A 9,083-nucleotide genomic window follows, 5' to 3' on the forward strand; every position below is an offset into this window, starting at 1 on the left:
GCATTGCTTGACAACCGATGCTGGTGTGTTTACGTCCCCATCACTTAGCGGTTTGGCAAAAGAGACCGATAGAATAAGTACTGGGCTTACAAAGAATAAGTCCCGGGGTCGATTTGCTCGACTAAAGGCGGTGCTCCAGCATGGCCACAGTCAAATGACTGAAACAAGTAAAAGAGTAAAAGAGTAAATTACTCCATAAGAAGCATAAGACCAATTTCCTGGTTTATTTGGCATATATATCCTTCCCTAGATGGGACGACAGTCCATTGCAGGATTTCTCACTTTTACCAGCTTGAGTGAACTGAAGCAATATGAAATGAAGTGTTTTACATGCTTAACCCTTTAGCATTTAATCCTTTAACCATATCCGGCCCAAATGTTCTCCTTCTTTTATGTTCAAACCATCTAGATCTGGCCTTTCACTCATATCCTACAATGTCATCCTCAAAATAAACCATCACATCATCAAATTCTCAGAACTTCAAGATAATGCAGGATTAATTCAAAACAATGTGAATGAAAAAGCATTATATTTGACAGAGTAATCTGAACACTAAAGGGTTAAATGTCAATATATATATGAGGGGATGCTTAAAAGTTCCTGGCTTTGGGTAAAAGAAAATATAGGAAGATCAGTTAATTATGATTTTATTCAACATATTCCCCTCTCAGATTCACATACTTATTGCAGCGGTCCTTCAGTTTTTTAAGCCCTGTAAAAGAACTCAGAAGGTTGAGTCTCCAGCCAGGTCTTTAGCGATACACTTAAAGTGAGGAACTTTTTAGCATCCCTTTTATATATATATATATATATATACTCTTTTACTTGTTTCAGTCATTTGACTGCGGCCATGCTGGAGCACCGCCTTTAGTCGAGCAAATCGACCCCGGGACTTATTCTTTGTAAGCCCAGTACTTATTCTATCGGTCTCTTTTGCCAAACTAAGTGACGGGAACATAAACACACCAGCATCGGTTGTCAAGCAATGCTAGAGGGACAAACATATATATACACATACATACATATATATACATATATATGACAGGCTTCTTTCAGTTTCCGTCAACCAAATCCACTCACAAGGCATTGGTCGGCCCGAGGCTATAGCAGAAGATACTTGACACTTGCCCAAGGTGCCACACAGTGGGACTGAACCCAGAATCATGTAGTTGGTAGGCAAGCTACTTACTACACAGCCACTCCTGCGCCTATATATATATATATATATATATATATATATATATATATCTTTATATATATGCTATATATATGCTATATATATATATATATATATATATATATATATATATATAGCATCCCCTCGTATATATATAAGGTGTCATGTAATAGAACTGAACTTGTAACTATGTGGTTGGGAAGCAAGCTTCTTACCACACAGCCACTGCGGCTTAGACAAGGTGTCTGGCTGAGTCCTTGATCTTTGCAGGTACTCCAGGACTTGTGAGACTGATGTGGCTCAGATTTAGTTTGAACATGAGGCGGGCTTGCATGAAGTGGTTAGTGAAATTGTCAGGTCACTGAGGAGGAGGAGGAGGGATAAGTGTGTCAAGTGGCTGAAGGTGGAGGTGATAATTTACTAATTAGTCCAAAACAACAGAAGCTGTTATAGTAGCCAAATGCCTAACAATATTATAAACGTTGACCTTGAACATTGTGAATCACAAAAGCTTACTTTACTTAGATTTGCATAATTAAATGTGAGAAAAGATGGTGAACTAGGAAAATCAGTTAGCATGTAAGACTAAGTGCTAAGCGGTATTTCTCCCAACTAAGGCGTCGAGCTGGCAGAACCGTTAGCACGCCGGGCGAAATGCATAGCCATATTTCGTCTGCCTCTACGTTCTGAGTTCAAATTCTGCCGAGGTCGACTTTGCCTTTCATCCTTTCGGGGTCGATTAAAAAAGTACCATTTACGCACTGTGGTTGATATAATCGACTTAATCCGTTTGTCTGTCCTTGTTTGTCCCCTCTGTGTGTAGCCCCTTGTGGGTAGTAAAGAAATAGGTATTTCTCCCAACTCTTCACATTTGAAGTTGAAAACCGACTGGGGTCAACTTTGCCATTCATCCAGAGGTGATACTCAGGATGTACATATTGAGTGATTTTTCTATCAATTATGGGTAGAAATGGTGCAGTGAGAAGGGAAAGAGAAGATGGGTAGATGAGAGCATGAAGAATAGGTACAATGGATCAGAGAGGAGATGGTGGCAAGATGTATGGGTATGAAATAGGCAATAGGTGAGGAGGTGTGTAAACGATCACACTACCATCATTATCATCATCGTCGTCATTGTTGTCATCATCATCATCATCATCATCATCATCATTTAATGTCCATGGGTTGACAGGATCCAATGGATCCAAAAACAACATTGTTTTCCATTGAACGCTTTGGTATGGTTTCTACAGCTGGATGCCCTTTCAAATACCAACCACTTTCTCTAGTGTATACTGAATGCATTTTTTCATTCCACCAGTGCTATTTGTTAAGTTAGTTAAGTTTAGTTTTTGGCTCAAAAAGCAAAAAGCAAGGCCATGTAGGGGGACATGGAGTTATGTACAGGGAGGGTGTTCATGCAAAGAGTTCAGGCCATTTCTGGTCAAGAGAGACTTTGAACCGAGCAGTCGTCGGCATCTTCACTATCTCGTCCGGCAGCTTATTCCACGGATCCACAATCCGGATGGAGAAAGCCCCTCTCCTTTGATTGAGATCAAATCGTCGCAGATAGAGCTTTTCGGAATGACCCTGCAGCCCACGCTCTGGAGCAGGAGTGAAGAACATCTCTTTCGAGAGGTTTATACTTTCCACTTATGATGTTGTGAGCAAGAATGAGATCACCACGGCATCGTCGTTTTTCTAGAGAATAAAGGTCGAGCGTCTTCAGCCTTTCTTCATAAGACAAATGCTTGAGACCAAGAACCATGCGGGTAGCCAACTTCTGGACTCTTTCGAGATGATGTATGTCTTTGAGGAGATAAGGAGAAGAGACTTGAATCCCGTACTCCAATATGGGTCTCACCATTGACGTCACCATGCACCTCACAAAGACCTCAAACCCTGAGGGAAGTAGTGGGAGTCAGCTTTATCTTTGCAATTTCGGTTGATTATTCTTGAGATTGCTCCAATCTGGCCAGCCCCAAGAAAAACTAAGCTAAGAGCATTAGATTCCTTGGAAGAAAGCATCGAATGTATACAAAAACAAGGACGGAAAAAACACAATGATACACAAATATAAATACAATAAAAAAATACAATAAAAATAATAACAGGACATACATATATATATATATATATATATATATACATACATACATACATACATACATATGTATACATGTATAAACAGATGTATATATATCTAAGTGTGTGTGCTTGTTTGTGTTCCCCCTCCTATCACCACTATTTGACAGCCGGTGTTCGTTTGTTTACAACCCTGTAACTTAGCAGATCAGTAAGCGAGATCAATAGAATAAGTCCCAGGCGGCTTAACAAAATAAGTACTGAGGTCAATTCATTTTGGCTAAAATGCCCTCGAGGCTGTGCTCCTGCATGGCCAATGTCGAGTGACTGAAACAAGACTTAAAGACAGCAGATTTAGTATCGTTTCTCATTAAAAATGACCGTTAGTCACCAGTGGTTTGCTTCACTAACTTCGTGTAGGACAGGCTACAATTGTTTAATGGCTTGATAACTAGCCTGGCCTCTTGTGTCTTGCTTTTTTGATCGGATTAAAGGCTGAGTGACCTCCAGACAGAGTTCTAGCTGTCTGTCTGTCTGTCAGAATGTTTGTCTGCATGTGCGTTTGTGTGTGTGTGTGTGTGTGTGTGTCTGCGTTTGTGTGTGGGTGTGAAAAAGACAGATTATGTTAAGAGGTCAGTAAGTCTGACCCACTTTGTCACAATATATCTTGTTAATATAATTAAAAATACATCGCAGAGACTAGACCACCACCAATCACCTCCTCCTTCTCTCCTCTTCCCCTTCTCTCCTTCCTCTTCCTTTTCTGCCTCTTCTTTCTCCTCTTCTGCCTCCCCTCCTCCTTCCCATCTTCCTCTTCCTCCATATCTTCATCTTCATCATCATCATCTGCCTCCTCCTCCTCCTCTTCATCGTCCTCCTGTCTCTCTCTACTTCCTCTTCTCCCTCTTGCTCCTCCTCCCCTTTTCTCTACATCTTCCTCCTCCTCCTCCCCTTTTCTCTACTTCTTCTTCCTCCTCTGCCTCCTCCTCCTCCTCCTCTTCTTCTTCTTCCTTGCAGATTAGACCACCACCATTACCACCTCCTTCTCTCCTCTTCCCCTTCTCTTCTACCTCCACCATTTCTACCTCTTCTTTCTCCTCTTCTGCCTCTCCCTCTTCCTCCCCATCTTCATCATCCTCTTCCTCCTCCTCCTCCTCCTCCCTCCCTCTCTACTTCCTATTATCCCTCTTCTTTCTCTACTTCCTCCTCTTCCCCTTCCTCTTCCTCCTCCCCTTTCTCTACTAGTCTGGGGGATTAGATGTTAAGGGTGATGTGGTCTGCAGAAATTATCTGACAGCCATGACTGAGTTCTCCTGCTTGTGTGGCATGGTGCAGAGTCCTGTTGCCAGACATCAAGTCTTCCAGCAGCCGCCCTCTTGACCACGGGCAGTACTCCTCCAGGCACTTGATGTAGGCCTCTGTGTTGAATCTGAGGCCATGTGGGAAGATGAATGGAGGCATAACGTCGCCATCACTAGTAGTCACTCCAAACACCATGATGTTGACTGGATGTTTGATTTTTTTTTACTTTTGGTACATGTCCTCAGATTGCACTGTCCTCAGATTGCACTGTCCTCAGATTGACACCTAAACACTCTGAAATATTCATATTGGAGGTTCCGGCATGAATGTCAAGCAGCACAGCATATCGTTTCCAAATTTCTGGCAGAGTGAATTATGTCGTGGAGCTGTTTTTCTCTCAGATGGTACCCAACTGACCCTACTATACTGTGTAGTTGAAAAATTCAAAAGCAAACAATGCACAAGCACAAAATAAAAAATATAAAATGGTGACAGTTTACCCATCACACACTGTATATATATATATATATATATATATATATATATATATATATAATTAATCAATTTGCTACCCTAAATTGATTAATTGATAATTTTCTGACTAATTCTGAGATTGAATCGGCAGTTTATATTTGCTGCCGATAAGTTTGGCGCGAATGCGTTGGTCTTGAAAATTTTAAGACAGATATTCCTGAGGCATTGATACAGTCGCCTCGTGTATATTCGTCTCTCCCAGGTTTCTTTTACTGATGAAGTGTGACCTATGGTAGACTAGCTTAATTTAATTTAATTAAGCTGGTCTATCATTAAAAACACCGAAACGATGCATCGTATAAAAGATGAATTAGGGTAAACGTTTTTAAATTTTCACCTTATTTCCGAATTGCACTACTTGGCGGTTTGAGTTATGGCTGCTCTTTCTGGTGGACGAATGACCTGTTAAGGCCATTCCTAAATTGTTATATATATATATATATATATATATATATATGTATACACACACACATACAGGTTTGATCTGGTGCCATGTAAAAAGCATCTGTGCTGGTATCACATAAAAAAGCACCCAGCGCACTCTGTAAAGTGGTTGGTGTTAAGAAGAACATCTAACCATAGAAACCAGGCTAAAATGATCAAATGGAACCTGGTGCAGCTCTCTGATTTGACAGCTTCTGTCAGACTATCCAACCCATGCCAGCAAGGAAAGTCGATGTTAAATGACGATGATGATGATGACGACGATCACGATGACAACAATGATGATGACAACGACAATGACGACGATGACAACGATGACGACGATGATGACAATGACAACGATGATGACAATGACAACGACAACAACGACGATGACAACGACGTCAACGACGATGATGACGATAACAACGACGACGATGACAACGATGACAACGACGATGATGACAATGACAACGACGACGACGACAACGACGATGATGACGATAACAACGACGATGATGACGATGACAATGACGATGACGACGATGACAACGACGACAACGATGACAACGACGACAATGACAACGACGATGATGACGATAACAACGACGACGATGACAAAGACGACAATGACGATGATGACGATAACAACGACGATGACAACGACGACAACGACGATGATGACAATAATGACGATGACAATGACGATGACAACGATGACAACGACCATGACGACGATGACAACGACAACAACGACGATGATGACAATGATGACGATGACAATGACGATGACAACGACCATGACGACGATGACAACGACGACAACGACGATGATGACGATGACAACGACGACAACGACGATGACAACGACGACAACGACGATGATGACAATGATGATGACGACGATGACAATGACGACGATGACAATGACAACGACAACGACGATGACGACGACGACGATATATGTATATAAACCTGCGCATACTAATTTCAGAATAGATACATCCTATCTCTGCATGTTGTAAAAGTGACTAAAAGGGTTGGTATCAGGAAGACCATGCAGCTTTAAAGCATTGCATGAAAAAAAAAGGTCCCAGCCACCCCATGCCAGCATGGAAAAGCAAACATTAAAGCGATGATGATGATCATCATCATCATCCTCATGATTGTTTAAAGTCTGCCTTCCATGCTAGCATGAGTTGCACTGTTCATATGTACATATATATCATGTGATCACATGACCGACCAGTCCATCAGATGTAGTTACACATCGCTGGTCACAATGCATTCGCATTGTTTTAGCCTTCGAATGACGCCACCCCGCTGGCTAAGCGAGCAGGCCAACAGAAGAAAGAGTGGGAGAAAGTTGTGGTGAAAGAGTACAGCAGGGATCACCACCACCCCCTGCCGGAGCCTCGTGGAGCTTTTAGGTGTTTTCGCTCAATAAACACTCACAACGCCCGGTCTGGGAATCGAAACCGCGATCCTACGACTGCGAGTCCGCTGCCCTAACCACTAGGCCATTGCGCCTCCACATATATATATATATTTTGTGTGTGTGTGTTTGTAAAGTGTTTCACTGCTTGATTTTATTCATTGATTCTTTGCAACCTGTGTTCTTCATCCATTTCCCCATTTCCCTACCTTGTGGGGGGCTGTGGCTTAGCAGTTAGGGTGCTGGACTCATGGATGACAACGATGACGACGACAACGACGATGATGACAATGACAACGACGACGATGACAACAACGACGATGACGATGATAACAACGACGATGACAACGATGACAACGACGATGATGACAATGACAACAACGACGATGACAATGACAACAACGACGATGACAATGACAACGACGACGATGACAACGACGACGACGACAACGACGACGACGATGATGACAATGACAACGACGACGATGACGATGACAATGACAACGACGACAACGACGATGACAACGACAACGACGATGATGACGATGACAACGACGACAACGACGATGACAACGATGACGATGACAACGACAACGACGATGATGACGATGACAACGACGACAATGACGATGACAACGATGACGATGACAACGACAACGACGATGATGACGATAACAACGACGATGACGACGATGACAACGACGACAACGACGATGATGACGATGACAATGACGACGACGATGATATGTGATTTCAACTCCTGGACTGGGCGACACATTGTGTTCTTGAGCAAAACACTTCATTTCACATTGCTCCAGTCCACTCAGCTGGCAAAAATGATTAATCCTGTTATGGACTTGACAGACCAGCATCCCATCCGGGTGGGGGGAATTTATATGGCATGGAAACAAGGAAACCCACCCTTATGAGTCTGTATGACTCAAAAAAGGTTACCTTTTTTTTGAGTCATACTGACTCATGTTGAGTAGGTGCAGAAGTGGCTGTGTGATAAGTAGCTTGCTTACCAACCACACGGTTCTGGGTTCAGTCCCACTGCATGGCACCTTGGGCAAGTGTCTTCTACTATAGCCTCGGCCCGACCAAAGCTTTGTGAGTGGATTTGGTAGACAGAAACTGAAAGAAGCCCGTCGTGTATCGTATATATGTATATATATATGTGTGTGTGTGTGTGTGTGTGTATATGTTTGTGTGTATATGTTTGTGTCTGTGTTTGTCCCCCCCCCCAACATCACTTGGCAACCAATGCTGGTGTGCTTACGTCCCCGTAACTTAGCGGTTCAACAAAAAGAGACCGATAGAATAAGTACTAGGCTTACAAAAAATAAGTCCTGGGGTCGATTTGTTCGACTAAAGGTGGTGCTCCAACATGGCCACAGTCATGACTGAAACAAGTAAAAAAAAAAAAGTTACTCTTCGGTTAATTTTTAGTCTTCATCATCATCATCATCTTCATTATCACTACCACCACCACCACCACCAGCAGTCTCATAACCTCTCTGTTACCACCACCGTTGGCTTTTACCTGACACCGTTGCCACCTCGAACTGGCTCTCATGACTGGATTCCTCGACCATATCTCAATGAAGCTGCAACAATTGCTGAACATCGGCGCCGTGTCAGTGGACAATTTGGTAAGGAAGACACGAATGTTAACACAGAACAACACATGTGATGTTGTGGCAATGATTATGGCAGAGAGACTTGTAGGATGAAGAAGAGAGAGATTGAGTCCCTTGCTAGATAAGGGGTCCCCTGACATCACTTGCTCCATTGCTTCCGGTCCTGTCGTTTTACCATCACTCCTCCACTGCTTACAAATTAGGAGGCGCAATGGCCCAGTGGTTAGGGCAGCGGACTCGCGGTCATAGGATTGCGGTTTCGATTCCCAGACCGGGCGTTGTGAGTGTTTATTGAGCGAAAACACCTAAAAGCTCCACGAGGCTCCGGCAGGGGATGGTGGTGAAGAACCCTGCTGTACTCTTTCACCACAACTTTCTCTCACTCTTACTTCCTGTTTCTGTTGTACCTGTATTTCAAAGGGCCGGCCTTGTCACTCTCTGTGTCACGCTGAATATCCCCGAGAACTACGTTAAGGGTGCACGTGT

Source organism: Octopus sinensis, linkage group LG10 (genome assembly GCF_006345805.1).
Source record: "Octopus sinensis linkage group LG10, ASM634580v1, whole genome shotgun sequence".
Lineage (NCBI taxonomy): Eukaryota > Metazoa > Mollusca > Cephalopoda > Octopoda > Octopodidae > Octopus > Octopus sinensis.